This window comes from Coregonus lavaretus (assembly GCF_964263955.1).
Source record: "Coregonus lavaretus genome assembly, chromosome: 27".
NCBI lineage: Eukaryota > Metazoa > Chordata > Actinopteri > Salmoniformes > Salmonidae > Coregonus > Coregonus lavaretus.
This window is the reverse complement of record NC_140014.1, coordinates 26,732,072-26,748,787: the sequence shown is the minus strand read 5'-3', so window position 1 is coordinate 26,748,787 and position 16,716 is coordinate 26,732,072.

Below are 16,716 nucleotides of genomic sequence, written 5' to 3'. Positions count from 1 at the left end.
TACACGTTCTGGTAATCCGTCTGGCCCTGCGGCCTTGTGAATGTTGACCTGCTTAAAAGTCTTACTCACATCGGCTACGGAGAGCGTGATCACATAGTCTTCCGGAACAGCTGGTGCTCTCATGCATGCTTCAGTGTTGCTTGCCTCGAAGCGAGCATAGAAGTGGTTTAGCTCGTCTGGTAGGCTTGTGTCACTGGGCAGCTCGCGGCTGTGCTTCCCTTTGTAGTCTGTAATAGTTTTCAAGCCCTGCCACATCCGACGAGCGTCAGAGCCAGTGTAGTATGATTCAATCTTAGACCTGTATTGACTCTTTGCCTGTTTGATGGTTCGTCGGAGGTCATAGCGGGATTTCTTATAAGCGTCCGGGTTAGAGTCCCGTTCCTTGAAAGCGGCAGCTCTACCCTTTTAGCTCAGTGCGGATGTTTCCTGTAATCCATGGCTTCTGGTTGGGGTATGTACGTACGGTCACTGTGGGGACGACATCATCGATGCACTTATTGATGAAGCCAGTGACTGATGTGGTGTACTCCTCAATGCTGTCTGAAGAATCCCGGAACATGTTCCAGTCTGTGCTAGCAAAACAGTCCTGTAGCTTAGCATCTGCGTCATCTGACCACTTTTTTATTAACCGAGTCACTGGTGCTTCCTGCTTTAGTTTTTGCTTATAAGCAGGAATCAGGAGGATAGAGTTATGGTCAGATTTGCCAAATGGAGGGCGAGGGAGAGCTTTGTATGCGTCTCTGTGTGTGGAGTAAAGGTGGTCTGGAGTTTTTTTCCCTCTGGTTGCACATTTAACATGCTGGTAGAAATTAGTAGTAACACTAGTAACACCTGCACAAAGGTGCATTCCTAATACGATTGGTGTTAAGTGAGAAAGAATCCTAAAGATGGTCAAATGGGCTTTAAGCCTCTGTCTTCATCTAAATCTGTTGAGCCACCTGATTTCCTCTAGGGCGGAGATTCAGGTCCTGCTGAACAATGTAAAGCAGTCAATGACCCACATGCAGGGGCAGCTGAACAACATGCAGGGGCAGTTTATTGAGTTGCAGACTGCTATCTCCAGACATTAAAATAAGTATGTTCTACTGTATCTGAAGATGGCTGCTCAAGATGGCTCATCATGGGGCGGCAGGTAGCTTAGTGGTTAAAAGGTCGCTGGTTCTAATCCCCGAGCCGACTAGGTAAAAAATCTGTTGATGTGCCCTTGAGCAAGGCACTTAACCCTAATTGCTCCTGTAAGTCGCTCTGGATAAGAGCGTCTGCTAAATGACAAAAAAAATAAAAAAGCCCATTGATAATTCAATTCATCATCTGTTGTGTAGCTCCAGGTATGCCTCAATCCCAAATGAATGTGGAAAATAGCACCATCTAATTTCATTACTAATATTGCCTATACATTATTTTGAGGTTGAGGCATATAGCTGGTTGATCTACACAACATATGGCAAATGACAATGACTCACTATGATAACTTCTGTGGTCAACTTCTGAGGCGACTGGGCGAGCTCCCATGAGCTTGAAAGTATTCACTATGAAAATACTGCTTTTTATGTATCATTGAATGGGCTATGCTTCATTTAGTTCACACAATAATATCCATAGTACAATACACAATACTTATTTATGGAGAAATATAACAGAAATGTAACAAAAATGCATACTTTTCTGAGCTACGTATAGTCTATACTACATCTCTTGGCAATTTGTAAACTATTCACTGGTCAAACACATTAGCAGTTATCAGTTAGAATTGATTTATTGAAGAAATTAATAAAAATGGTGTTCCTACTGTCAAGCAAGGATCCAAAGAATATGAGTAAAACCTCAATTCAAGGAACATAGCCATCTGATATGCACTCTTTTGGAAGGCAAGATTGATACATTCTTGGGTAATTCTTATGCCCTGCTGATGCTAGCAAGGCTGCATATCTGTACCCTGCTTGCACTTACTATAGCTTCTAGTTAGGAGCTTATCCATTCTCATCAGCTCCCTGCCCAGTGGTGGCAAAAAAGACTCCCAAACATCTGGTTGGTGGTGTTGGGGAGATGGTCAGAGAACACTGGCACATAGGTTGGGAAAGGGCTCTCTGCCCTGAGGTTACCCTTTGTGGACAAGTGGGCACAAAGTGCTAGGGTCACATCATTAAATAATGCAGCATTGATATCAATAAGAGATTGTGTTAAAAGAAAACAGTTGACTATTTAACAGATAACTAATTGGCAAATAATTTACCAGCTGATCATAAATTAGTTCTTGAGAAAACTCAAATTCTTCTGCCTGTGGATCAAAACACAATGATGATTGTAGGCTTATAGGCCTATGGTTGTCTAGGCCTACTCTTAAAATGCAGTTGTAGCATGGGCCTACCTCCCTAATGATACATTTAATTGGGTAGCAAATAGCTTTGTCTGCGACTTTGCATTTATACGTTTCATGCATGAAGAATAAATGTAAAAGATAGGCTGTATCATGAATAGAAATTAAATGCCCATTAAACAACAGTGAAGTGGTATGGTTACATAAGAGAGAAGGTTACTTAAGGCAAAAATGGAAGGAGTGTGTATAACACAAATGGGTAGCAACCCAAAGATTGTGTGTTGGAATCTCATCACGGACAACTTTAGCATTTTAGCTAATTAGCAACTTTGCAGATACTTACAACTTTTTAGCTACTTTACAACTACTTAGCATGCTAGCTAACCCTTCCCCTAACCTTAACCCTAACTTGAACCCTAACCCTAACCTTAACCCCTAGCCTAGCTAATGTTAGCCACATAGCTAACGTTAGCGTTAGCCACCTAGTTAACATTAGCCACAACAAATTGGAATCTGTAAAATATCCAACATATTAGAAATGTATAACATATTGTACGAATTGCAATTCGTAACAAATCATACGGATTGTAATTTGGAACATACACTACATGACCAAAAGTATGTGAACACCTGCTCGTCGAACATCTCATTCCACAATTATGGGCATTAATATGGAGTTGGTCCCCTCTTTGATGCTATAACAGCCTCCACTCTTCTGTGAAGTCATTCCACTAGATGTTGGAACATACAGTCGTGGTCAAAAGTTTTGAGAATGACACAAATACTAATTTTCACAAAGTCTGCTGCCTCAGTTTTGATGATGGCAATTTGCATATACTCCAGAATGTCATGAAGAGTGATCAGATGAATTGCAATGAATTGCAAAGTCCCTCTTTGCCATGAAAATAAACGTAATCCCCCCAAAACATGTCCACTGCATTCCAGCCCTGCCACAAAAGGACCAGCTGCCATCATGTCAGTGATTCTCTCGTTAACACAGGTGAGAGTGTGGACGAGGACAAGGCTGGAGATCCCTCTGTCATGCTGATTGAGTTAGAATAACAGACTGGAAGCTTTAAAAGGAGGGTGGTGCTTGAAATCATTGTTCTTCCTCTGTTAACCATGGTTACCTGCAAGGAAACATGTGCCACCATCATTGCTTTGCACAAAAAGGGCTTCACAGGCAAGGATATTGCTGCTAGTAAGATTGCACCTAAATCAACCATTTATCGGATCATCAAGAACTTCAAGGAGAGAGGTTTAATTGTTGTGAAGAAGTCATCAGGGCGCCCAAGAAAGTCCAGCAAGCGCCAGGACCGTCTCCTAAAGTTGATTCAGCTGCGGGATCGGGGCACCACCAGTGCAGAGCTTGCTCAGGAATGGCAGCAGGCAGGTGTGAGTGCATCTGCACGCACAGTGAGGCGAATACTTTTGGAGGGTGGCCTGGTGTCAAGAAGTGCAGCAAAGAAGCCACTTCTCTCCAGGAAAAACATCAGGGACAGACTGATATTCTGCAAAAGGTACAGGGATTGGACTGCTGAGGACTGGGGTAAAGTCATTTTCTCTGATGAATCCCCTTTCCAATTGTTTGGGGTATCCGGAAAACACCTTGTCCGTAGAAGACAAGGTGAGCGCTACCATCAGTCCTGTGTCATGCCAACAGTAAAGCATCCTGAGACCATTCATGTGTGGGGTTGCTTCTCAGCCAAGGGAGTGGGCTCACTCACAATTTTGCCTAAGAACACAGCCATGAATAAAGAATGGTACCAACACATCCTCCAAGAGCAACTTCTCCCATCTATACAAGAACAGTTTGGTGACGACTAATGCCTTTTCCAGCATGATGGAGCACCTTGCCATTAGGCAAAAGTGATATCTAAGTGGCTTGGGGAACAAAACATCGAAATCTTGGGTCTATGGCCAGGAAACTCCCCAGACCTTAATCCCATTGAGAACTTGTGGTCGATCCTCAAGAGGCAGGTGGACAAACAAAAACCCACAAATTGTGACAAACTCCAAGCATTGATTATGCAAGAATGGGCTGCCATCAGTCAGGATGTGGCCCAGAAGTTAATTGACAGCATGCCAGGGCGGATTGCAGAGGTCTTGAAAAAGAAGGGTCAACACTGCAAATATTGACTCTTTGCATAAACTTAATGTAATTGTCAATAAAAGCCTTTGACACTTATGGAATGCTTGTAATTATACTTCAGTATACCATAGTAACATCTGACAAAAATATCTCATAACACTGAAGCAGCAAACTTTGTGAAGACCAATACTTGTGTCATTCTGCTAAATGACTAAAATGTAAAATTCTCAAAACTTTTGACCACGACTTTATGCTGCGCGGACTTGGTACCATTCAGCAAAAAGAGCATTAGTGAGGTCGGGCACTGATGTCAGGCGATTAGGCCTGTTTCGCAGTCGGGGTTCCAATTCATCCCAAAGGTGTTCGATGGGGTTGAGGTCAGGGCTCTGTGCAGGCCAGTCAAGTTCTTCCACACCGATCTCGACAAACCATTTCTGTATGGACCTCGCTTTGTGCACAGGGGCATTGCCTTGCTGAAACAGGAAAGGGCCTTCCCCAAACTGTTGTTACAAAGTTGGAAGCACAGAATCGTCTAGAATGTCATTGTATGCTGTAGCGTTAAGATTTTCCTTCACTGGAACTAAGGGGCCTAGCCCGAACCATGGAAAAACAGCACCAGACCATTATTCCTCCTCCACCAAACTTTACAGTTGTCCCTATGCATTCGGGCAGGTAGCGTTCTTCTGGCATCCGCAAAATCCAGATTCGTCTGTCGGATTGCCAGATGGTGAAAGGTGATTCATCACTCCAGAGAACGTGCTTCCACTGCTCCACGGTGCAATGGCGGCGAGCTTTACACCACTTCAGCCGTTGGTTGGCATTGCGCATGGTGATCTTAGGCTTGTGTGCAACTGCTCGGCCATGGAAAGCCGTTTCTTGAAGCTCCCAACGAACAGTTCTTGTGCTGACGTTGTTTCCAGAGGAAGTTTGGAAATCGGTAGGGAGTGTTGCAACCGAGGACAGACGATTTTTACGCGCTACACTCTTCAGCACTCGGCGGTCCCGTTCTGTGAGCTTGTGTGGCCTATCACTTCGCGGTTGAGCCGTTCTTGCGCCTAGACTTTCCACTTCACAATAACAGCACTTACAGTTGACCGGGGCAGCTCTAGCAGGGCAGAAATTTGACAAACTGACTTGTTGGAAAGGTGGCATCCTATGACGGTGCAACATTGAAAGTCACTGAGCTCTTCAGTAAGGCCATTCTACTGCCAATGTTTTACTATGGAGATTGCATGGCTGGAGCAACGGGTATGGCCAAATCCACTAATTTGAAGGGGTGTCCACATACACTACCGGTCAAAAGAACACCTACTCATTCAAGGGTTTTCCTTTATTTTTACTATTTTCTACATTGTAGAATAATAGTGAAGACATCAAAACTATGAAATAACACATATGGAATCATGTAGTAACCCAAAAAAGTGTTAAACAAATCAAAATATATTTTATATTTGAGATTCTTCAAATAGCCACCCTTTGCCTTGATGACAGCTTTGCACACTCTTGGCATTCTCTCAACCAGCTTCACCTGGAATGCTTTTCCAACAGCCTTGAAGGAGTTCCCACATATGCTGAGCACTTGTTGGCTGCCTTTCCTTCACTCTGCGGTCCAACTCATCCCAAACTATCTCAATTTGGTTGAGGTCGGTGGATTGTGGAGGTCATCTGATGCAGCACTCCACTCTCCTTCTTTGTAAAATAGCCCTTACACAGCCTGGAGGTGTGTTAGGTCATTGTCCTGTTGAAAAACAAATGATAGTCCCACTAAGCCCAAACCAGATGAGATGGTGTATCGCTGCAGAATTCTGTGGTAGCCATGCTGGTTAAGTGTGCCTTGAATTCTAAATAAATCACAGACAGTGTCACCAGCAAAGCCCCCCCACACCATAACACCTCCTCCTCCATGCTTTACGGTGGGAACCATGCTTTACGGTGGGAAATACACATGCGGAGATCATCCGTTCACCCACACCGCGTCTCACAAAGACACAGCGGTTGGAACCAGAAATCTCAAATTTGGACTCCAGAGGTAACTCTGGGTCTTCAATTCCTGTGGCGGTCCTCATGAGAGCCAGTTTCATCATAGCGCTTGATGGTTTTTGCGAGTGCACTTGAAGAAACTTTAAAAGTTCTTGAAATGTTCCGTATTGACTGACCATGTCTTAAAGTAATGATGGACTGTCGTTTCTCTTTGATTATTTCAGCTGTTCTTGCCATAATATGGACTTGGTATTTTACCAAATAGGGCTATCTTCTGTATACCCCCCTACCTTGTCACAAACCAACTGATTGGCTCAAAGAAGGAAAGAAATTCCACAAATTAACTTTTAACAAGGCACACCTGTTAATTAAAATGCGTTCCAGGTGACTACCTCATGAAGCTGGTTGAGAGAATGCCAAGAGTGTGCAAGGCTGTCATCAAGCAAAGGGTGGCTATTTGAAGAATCTCAAATCTCAAATATATTTTGATTTGTTTAACACTTTTTTTTGTTACTACATGATTCCATACAGTGAGGGAAAAAAGTATTTGATCCCCTGCTGATTTTGTACGTTTGCCCACTGACAAAGAAATGATCAGTCTATAATTTTAATGGTAGGTTTATTTGAACAGTGAGAGACAGAATAACAACAAAAAAATCCAGAAAACGCATTTCTAAAATGTTATAAATTGATTTGCATTTTAATGAGGGAAATAAGTATTTGACCCCCTCTCAATCAGAAAGATTTTTGGCTCCCAGGTGTCTTTTATACAGGTAACGAGCTGAAATTAGGAGCACACTCTTAAAGGGAGTTCTCCTAATCTCAGTTTACCTGTATAAAAGACACCTGTTCACAGAAGCAATCAATCAATCAGATTCCAAACTCTCCACCATGGCCAAGACCAAAGAGCTCTCCAAGGATGTCAGGGACAAGATTGTAGACCTACACAAGGCTGGAATGGGCAACAAGACCATCGCCAAGCAGCTTGGTGAGAAGGTGACAACAGTTGGTGTGATTATTCGCAAATGGAAGAAACACAAAATAACTGTCAATCTCCCTCGGCCTGGGGCTCCATGCAAGATCTCACCTCGTGGAGTTGCAATGATCATGAGAACGGTGAGGAATCAGCCCAGAACTACACGGGAGGATCTTATCAATGATCTCAAGGCAGCTGGGACCATAGTCACCAAGAAAACAATTGGTAACACTACGCCGTGAAGGACTGAAATCTTGCAGCGCCCGCAAGGTCCCCCTGCTCAAGAAAGCACATATACAGGGCCGTCTGAAGTTTGCCAATGAACATCTGAATGATTCAGAGGAGAACTGGGTGAAAGTGTTGTGGTCAGATGAGACCAAAATCGAGCTTTTTGGCATCAACTCAACTCGCCGTGTTTGGAGGAGGAGGAATGCTGCCTATGACCCCAAGAACACCATCCCCACCGTCAAACATGGAGGTGGAAACATTATGCTTTGGGGGTGTTTTTCTGCTATGGGGACAGCACAACTTCACTGCATCAAAGGGACGATGGACGGGGCCATGTACCGTCAAATCTTGGGTGAGAACCTCCTTCCCTCAACCAGGGCATTGAAAATGGGTCGTGGATGGGTATTCCAGCATGACAATGACCCAAAACACACGGCCATGGCAACAAAGGAGTGGCTCAAGAAGAAGCACATTAAGGTCCTGGAGTGGCCTAGCCAGTCTCCAGACCTTAATCCCATAGAAAATCTGTGGAGGGAGCTGAAGGTTCGAGTTGCCAAACGTCAGTGGAACAAAATCCCTCCTGAGATGTGTGCAAACCTGGTGGCCAACTACAAGAAACGTCTGACCTCTGTGATTGCCAATAAGGGTTTTGCCACCAAGTACTAAGTCATGTTTTGCAGAGGGGTCAAATACTTATTTCCCTAATTAAAATGCAAATAAATTTATAACATTTTTGACATGCGTTTTTCTGGATTTTTTTGTTGTTATTCTGTCTCTCACTGTTCAAATAAACCTACCATTAAAATTATAGACTGATCATGTCTTTGTCAGTGGGCAAACATACAAAATCAGCAGGGGATCAAATACTTTTTTCCCTAAATAATAATAAATAATTATCAAATTCTTTTTTCCCTCACTGTATGTGTTATTTCATAGTTTTGATGTCTTCACTATTATTCTACAATGTAGAATGTAGTACAAATAAAGAAAAACCCTTGAATGAGTAGGTGTTCTAAAACGTTTGACCGGTAGTGTACGTTTGTATATATAGTGTACTATATATATCACATGGATGATGGACATACCTAAATTAATACATGCCATACCAAACGAAAACATATCATACTAATTTGTGTCTCCCGAGTGGCGCAGTGGTCTAAGGCACTGCATTGCAGTGCTAGCTGTGTCACTAGAGATCCTGGTTCGAACCAGGCTCTGTCGTAGCCGGCCGCGACCGGGAGACCCATGGGGTGGCGCACAATTTGCCCAGCGTTGTCCAGGGTAGGGGAGGGAATGGCCGGCAGGGATTTAGCTCAGTTGGTAGAGCATGGTGTTTGCAACGCCAGGGCTGTGGGTTCGATTCCCACGGGGGGTATAAAAAAATAATGTATGCACTAACTGTAAGTCGCTCTGGATAAGAGCGTCTGCTAAATGACTAAAATGTAAATGTAAATGAGTGTACTGGATTTTTGTTTACTATGTTACGTCTACCCATGAGTCCAGGTTGCATGCTTTCCACAACTGTACCAGAGCAGTCTCTACTGGACAGAAGACAAGGCGTAGTACCTACAGATGCCTATTCAAACCCATATTTCCCGAGATAAAATAATATATCATTTTTCTTTAGACAGCAATAGTCAATCAATGCTGTCAATGCAATAATGTAGGCCTGTGTTGTGTACTGGGAAGATACAGTAAATCTGCAATACAAAATTGTTTCACAAAAGTTTTGATTTATTATCATGGCATTATATCAGTAGAATAGTAGGCCTGTAGATTTTGAGAATGTTAACACAGGATAAAAATTCCTAAAAAAAATATCCATTGGACTCAAAAGGATATCAGCCAGGATTGCAGGATAAGGAAATTGCTGACACGTGTACAGACATTAGGCCGAGGCTCTGTTATATAGGAGACTATCACTGACATTGATTCAGCTTTGATCTAACTTTATTAAATGAGCAACATTTGTCAGAGTAGCCTGTTCTCTTGGCAGCCAAACAGTAGGCTAGAGAACAGACATACTCATCTCTCTCCTCGCCTCCTTCTCAAAACCCATTGGATGAGAAAGCCACTGGTCCCTCCACTCTGGCCTTCTCCTCCAATTGGTTTTGGGAAGGATGCGAGGAGAGAGGACGCGAGGAGTATGCAATTGAGATTTTCCCTGTGCGAACAGTAGAGAATCCCGCACATGTGCAGAAGCTTCGGACTTTTGTTGTCAGGAAGAGGGTTCCAGAGAAGTTGGATCCGCAGCCACTCCGTACAGGGCCAAAAAGGCCTTTATAACAGTCCACATGAGAATTGAGCATTAGAAAATACATCCACCAGATGGCACCATAGTGTAACTTTAAGTCACTTGCATGGGCATTTGAACTGGCTGTGGACCATCCCTATATTGTCATCTCTGGTTCTAAAATAAAGCATTTTTGATGGACAGGTTGTTGAGGTCTGGAGACAGAAGTTAACAACATACTTCTCTGTGTGTGTGTGTGTGTGTGTGTGTGTGAGAGAGAGAGAGAGAGAGAGAGAGAGAGATGTTGTTGTTGTTTAGAGATGGATTTTCTCACTGCACTGAGCTTAGTATGGCTAAGGTGCCCTTAGGGCCTATCTCACACTCCTAGGTCAGGTTGATGAATCACAGTGTGATATAATATCTGACAGCTGTGTCACCCCATGGCACAGCATGCGTCCTATTGGCTAACATAACGTTAGACATGGAGCAATCAAAATAGACTACTCAGTGAAAATGGAAATATTACATCTGAATGCTGGAGAATTGTAACAATTGTGCACTGCTGAATATGATACTCAGAAATACTATCACACAAAGACGCATTTAAAGAGTATATATTTTACATATTGAGGGAAGGGGATACCTAGTCAGTTGCACAACTGAATTTACTCAACCAAAATGTGTCTTCTGCAGAGAGCTGCCACCCGGAGAGCAGTTGTTGTTGGGGTTTAACTGCCTTGCTCAAGTGCAGAACGGCAGAGTTTTCCACCTTGCCAGCTCAGGGATTCGAACCAGTGACCTTTCGGTTACTGGCCCAAAGCTCGTAACCTCTAGGCTACCTGCCACCCCATTGACAATTTTATGTGCCAAGGGACTAGGCCCAGTGCAGTCAAAAACATGATTTTTGTGTGTTTTATATATATTTCCACACCATAAGGTTGGAATAATACTGTGAAATTGTGAGAATTATGATAATGCCCTTTTAGTGTAAGAGCTGTTTGAAAAGACCGCCTGAAATTTCAGCCTGTTTTGGTGAGATGGAGTTTTGGCCTGCCTGGTGAAATCACCATGCTGTAAATTAGTTAATAGACCCAATAAGAAAGAGAGTTCCTAACCTCTCTGCCAATAACAGCTAGTTTTCAGTGTTCCCCTCCCCACTCAGACCACACCCATACAGTCCTAGAAAACTGATCGCTTGCTCTGCTATCTTTGTTAATTTTTTTTACCATTTTAATTGAAAACAATCACAGTACTTAATTATTACCCAGAAATTATATGATATTGAGATAAAACGGCTGCATTGGACCTTTTAATTATATTCATTTAGGGAAATCTCCTTTTGACTGACAGACTGATGTAGATGTCTGTGATGGCTCATGGCTCCTCATCTCTGTCCTAAATAGGACAATTAATTGTGCTAGCCAAGCTGGAGAAGATGACAGTTCCACATTACGGAGACTCATTTCTAGGAACATTTACAATACCGGTCAAAAGTTTTAGAACACCTACTCATTCAAGGATTTGTCTTTTTTTTACTATTTTCTACATTGTAGAATAATAGTGAAGACATCAGAACTATGAAATAACACATATGGATTCATGTAGTAACCAAAAAAGTGTTAAACAAATCAAAATATATTTTATATTTGAGATTCTTCAAATAGCCACCCTTTGCCATGTTGACAGCTTTGCACACTCTTGGCATTCTCTCAACCAGCTTCAGCTGGAATGCTTTTCCAACAGTCATGAAGGAGTTCCCACATATGCTGAGCACTTGTTGGCTGCTTTTCCTTCACTCTGCGGTCCAACTCATCCCAAACCATCTCAATTTGGTTGAGGTCGGGGGATTGTGGAGGCCATGTCATCTGAAGCAGCACTCTCCTTCTTGGTAAAATAGCCCTTACAAAGCCTGGAGGTGTGTTGGGTCATTGTCCTGTTGAAAAACAAATAATAGTCCCACTAAACCCAAACCAGATGGGATGGTGTATTGCTGCAGAATGCTGTGGTAGCCATGCTGGTTAAGTGTGCCCTGAATTCCAAATAAATCACAGACAGTGTCACCAGCAAAGCCCCCCCACACTATAACACCACCTCCTCCATGCTTTACGGTGGGAAATACACATGCGGAGATCATCCGTTCATCCACACCGCGTCTCAAAAAGACACGGCGGTTTGATCCAAAAATCTCAAATTTGGACTACAGACCAAAGGACAAATTTCCACCGGTCTAATGTCCATTGTTCGTGTTTCTTGGCCCAAGCAAGTCTCTTCTTCTTATTGGTGTCCTTTAGTAGTGGTTTCTTTGCAGCAATTCGACCATGAAGGCCTGATTCACACAGTCTCCTCTGAACAGTTGATGTTGAGATGTGTCTGTTACTTGAACTCTGTGAAGCATTTATTTGGGCTGCAATTTCTGAGGCTGGTAACTCTAATGAACGTATCCTCTGCAGCAGAGGTAACTCTGGGTCTTCCATTCCTGTGGCGGTCCTCATGAGAGCCAGTTTCATCATAGCGCTTGATGGTTTTTGCGACTGCACTTGAAGAAACTTTTAAAGTTCTTAAAACGTTCCGTATTGACTGACCTTCATGTCTTAAAGTAATGATGGACTGTCGTTTCGCTTTGCTTATTTCAGCTGTTCTTGCCATAATATGGACTTAGTCTTTTACCAAATAGGGCTATCTTCTGTATACCCCCCCCCCCCCCCCCCTACCATGTCACAACACAACTGATTGTCTCAAACACATTAAGAAGGAAAGAAATTCCACAAATTAACTTTTAAAAAGGCACACCTGTTAATTGAAATGCATTCCAGGTGACTACCTCATGAAGCTGGTTGAGAGAATGCCAAGAGTGTGCAAAGCTGTCATCAAGGCAAAGGGTGGCTATTTGAAGAATCTCAAATAATAAAATATATTTTGATTTGTTTAACACTTTTTTCGTTACTACATGATTCCATATGTGTTATTTCATAGTTTTGATATCTTCACTATTATTCTACAATGTAGAAAATAGTAAAAAATAAAGAAAAACCCTTGAATGAGTAGGTGTTCTAAAACTTTTGATCGGTAGTGTATGTCACAAATGTCTGCCTACTAACAAGCAGCATACCTTTCACTGCATGCTATATCAATATGGCCGCAGTTAACAGCAGACTTATGTAATCAGTATTTTCCCTTGTCTGTTCTTCTCCTCTTTAATGGTGGGGATGATGGTGGTAATTATCCTTCCATGACACAGCAATTGAAGCGAGGTATTTAAAGCCCAGAGTGTCTTGACAGTGCTACCTCATATGGCAGGCTATTCAGGATCACTTTCCCCCTTTGGTCCTCAGAACCCAGTTTTCTCTAAATCTCTATGGGCGTGTTTAGTCTGTTGGCGAGAGACAAGACATTTGCATATGTGTAATGCCAAGTGGTATCTCATAGTTATACAATAGATCCCCTCTGTTTGTTTTGTGCTTTTAGGCTTTGTTAATGTAGTTACAAGTGTTAAAGGGCCCGTGTAGCTCAGTTGGTAGAGCATGGCGCTTGCAACGCCAGGGTTGTGGGTTCGATTCCCACGGGGGGCCAGTATGAGCAAAAATAAAAATGTATGCACTCACTAACTGTAAGTCGCTCTGAATAAGAGCATCTGCTAAATTACTAAGAATTTAATTAAACACCCTATTTGAAGAGACAGAATGTAAGGAGAATATACCATTACAAAGTATGTTGTAAATGTAAGTCGCTCTGGATAAGAGCGTCTGCTAAAAAAATGACTAAAATATAAATGTAATAAAGAGAGGATTATGTCATTTGTTGAGGTCCCTTTTTGTTGTATATGTATGACATTTTTATTGTCCCATGCTTTAGCTATCTCCAGGCAACACGGACACCAGACAGCAAGCATCACATTATCCAAGTGCTGAAATTAGGAGACATCAATTGGACCAAAACAAAATCTAATAACTACTGCCGGAAATCATATTCACAGAACCAGACTTTCTCTGATGTTTCCTTTTTATTGGTACAGTACTTCATTTCCAGCACCTCGGACAGCACCCCTCTGGGAATGGGACGTTAGATAGCATATGAACATGTCATATTTTTTTTTTGGGGGGGGGGGGGATTACAGGAAATTTGCTTTAAAACTGCAACATTTTCTCTCAGCCTAATAGAAAAATGTATAGAATAGCAGGAAATTAGCTCAGGGATTCTTGAAAGTTGGGACAATCCTTGTCCGACAGGAAAACGTTTAATTTATAATTTTGTTGCATTATTTGAGGTTAAAATTTACATTTATGGGAATTTTATTAGGGACAAGATTTGTTTTTGGAATTTTCTAAATTCTTTCAATATTATTAACTTTCAAAATACAGCCGGTATGATGAATTTTGCATCCTGATTCATTTATGACGCATTTATGGTGTCTGACAAAGTTGACATACAGTGCCGCAAAAAAGTATTTGCCCCCTTTCTAATTTTCTCTACTTTTGCATATTTTTGATACTGAATGTTATCAGATCTTCAACCAAAACCTAATATTAGATAAATGGAACCAGAGTGAACATATAATACAACAATTACATAGTTCATTTATTTCATAAACAAAGTTATGCATCACCCAATGCCCCTGTGTGAAAAAGTAATTGCCCCCTTACACTCAATAACTGGTTGTGCCACCTTCAGCTGCAATGACTGCAGCCAAAAGCTTCCTGCAGTTGTTGATCAGTCTCTCACATCGCTGTGGAGGAATTTTGGCCCACTCTTCCATGTGAACTTCTGTAACTCAGCGACATTTGTGGGTTTTCAAGCATGAACTTCTCGTTTCAAGGCCTGCCACAACATCTCTATTGGGATTAGGTCTGGACTTCGACTAGGCCATTCCAAAACTTCAAATGTGTTGCTTTTTAGCCATTTTCATGTAGACTTGATTGTAGGAGACCAGATGCTGCAGGAAGTGGTGTTGGAGGGCCAGTAGGAGGCACTCTTTCCTCTGGTCTAAATATATATATATATATACAGCGCATTCGGAAAGTATTCAGACCCTTTGACTTTTTCCACATTTTGTTACGTTACATACTTATTCTAAAATTGATTCAATTGTTTTTTTTCTTCATCAATCTACACACAATACCCCATAATGACAAAGCAAAAACAGGTTTTTAGAAATTTTTGCAAATTTATTAAAAACAAAAAATGGAAATATGACATTTACATAAGTATTCAGACCCTTTACTCAGTACTTTGTTGAAGCACCTTTGGCAGCGATTACAGCCTCAAGTCTTCTTGGGTATGACGCTACAAGCTTTTGGCACACCTGTATTTGGGGAGTTTCTCCCATTCTTCTCTGCAGATCCTCTCAAGCTCTGTCAGGTTGGATGGGGAGCGTTGCTGCACAGCTATTTTCAGGTCTCTCCAGAGATGTTAGATTGGGTTCAAGTCCGGGCTATGGCTGGGCCCCTCGAGGACATACAGAGACTTGTCCCGAAGCCACTCCTGCGTTGTCTTTGCTGTGTGCTTAGGGTTGTGGGTTCGTTTCCCACGGGGGGCTAGTATGAAAATGTATGCACTCACTAACTGTAAGTCGCTCTGGATAAGAGCGTCTGCTAATTGACTAAAATGTTTAAAAAAATGTAAATGTTGTTCTGTTGGAAGGTGAACCTTCGCCCCAGTCTGAGGTCCTGAGCGCTCTGGAGCAGGTTTTCATCAAGGATCTCTCTGTACTTTACTCCGTTCATCTTTGCCTCGATCCTGACTAGTCTCCCAGTGCCTGCCGCTGAAAAACATCCCCACAGCATGATGCTACCACCATTCTTCACCTTAGGGATGGTGCCAGGTTTCCTCCAGACGTGACGCTTGGCATTCATCTTGGTTTCATCACACCAGAGAATCTTGTATCTTCTGGTTTGAGAGTCTTTAGGTGCCTTTTGGCAAACTCCAAGTGGGCTGTCATGTGCCTTTTACTGAGGAGTGGCAGTACCCTTCTAAGAACCTTCTCCTTTAAGAACCTTCTCCACTGACAGTAGCCTGCTCCTTTACAGTTAGGCATCCAAATGGGATCGCCTTGGAGTTTATTTTTCACACAGGCAATAATCAGTAGAGTGGAACACTCACTACAGGCCTAGTAATATAGAGTGTGTGTAGGAAGGATAGCCTTGTGTCCTTCATATACACCACTGAGGCATTTGGGGGCCAGATATCCAGTCTCTCGATTCTTCTCTCATGTTTCTCTGAAGTTAATCCTTATGGTGTTATCACTCCTTCGCCAGGGACAGTGTCAACCCAGAGAAGAGCTCCCGAAACCAAGAGGGAGCTCTGGCCAGCTCAGAAAACGAAAGAACAAAGAAATGCGTGGTTATGAAAGAAGCAGAGCAGCAAAGTAGCCTAATCCTCAAATGATATATCTTAGAAGGGAGGGGGGCCTCTGGCATTTTTAAATTATGTGTTGACAGAATATTAATTATAACTGACTTGAAGAAACTTCAAAGGTAACATGCAAAAAAAGCGCTGCTGTTGTCAAACATGTCTCTCCTTCCACTCCACCATCAATCACCTCATCACCAGCGCCAAATATAGAGCTCTAAGCACCTGGGTCCCTGGCAGTACCATGATTCCTCCATTGTTGAGCTGTAAACATTCTATATCACATCAGTAAGGGACTGTGTTTAAGGGACTGTATCTAGTCTACCCACAGTTCACAAGCATCATTTGCCATGCCTGTTTGCCCAGTTCACTGAAGTCTAATTTGCATAAGTAATCACTAAACTGCACATAGTGTGATGCATTAATTTGTGTTTTTTATATTTTGGTTCTTCATTGTCATTCTGGGGTTACTAACAAAGGACCAATTATGCAAATAAGGGACATGTTAAAAACATTTAATGCTTCAATCCCAAATATTTGCTTAT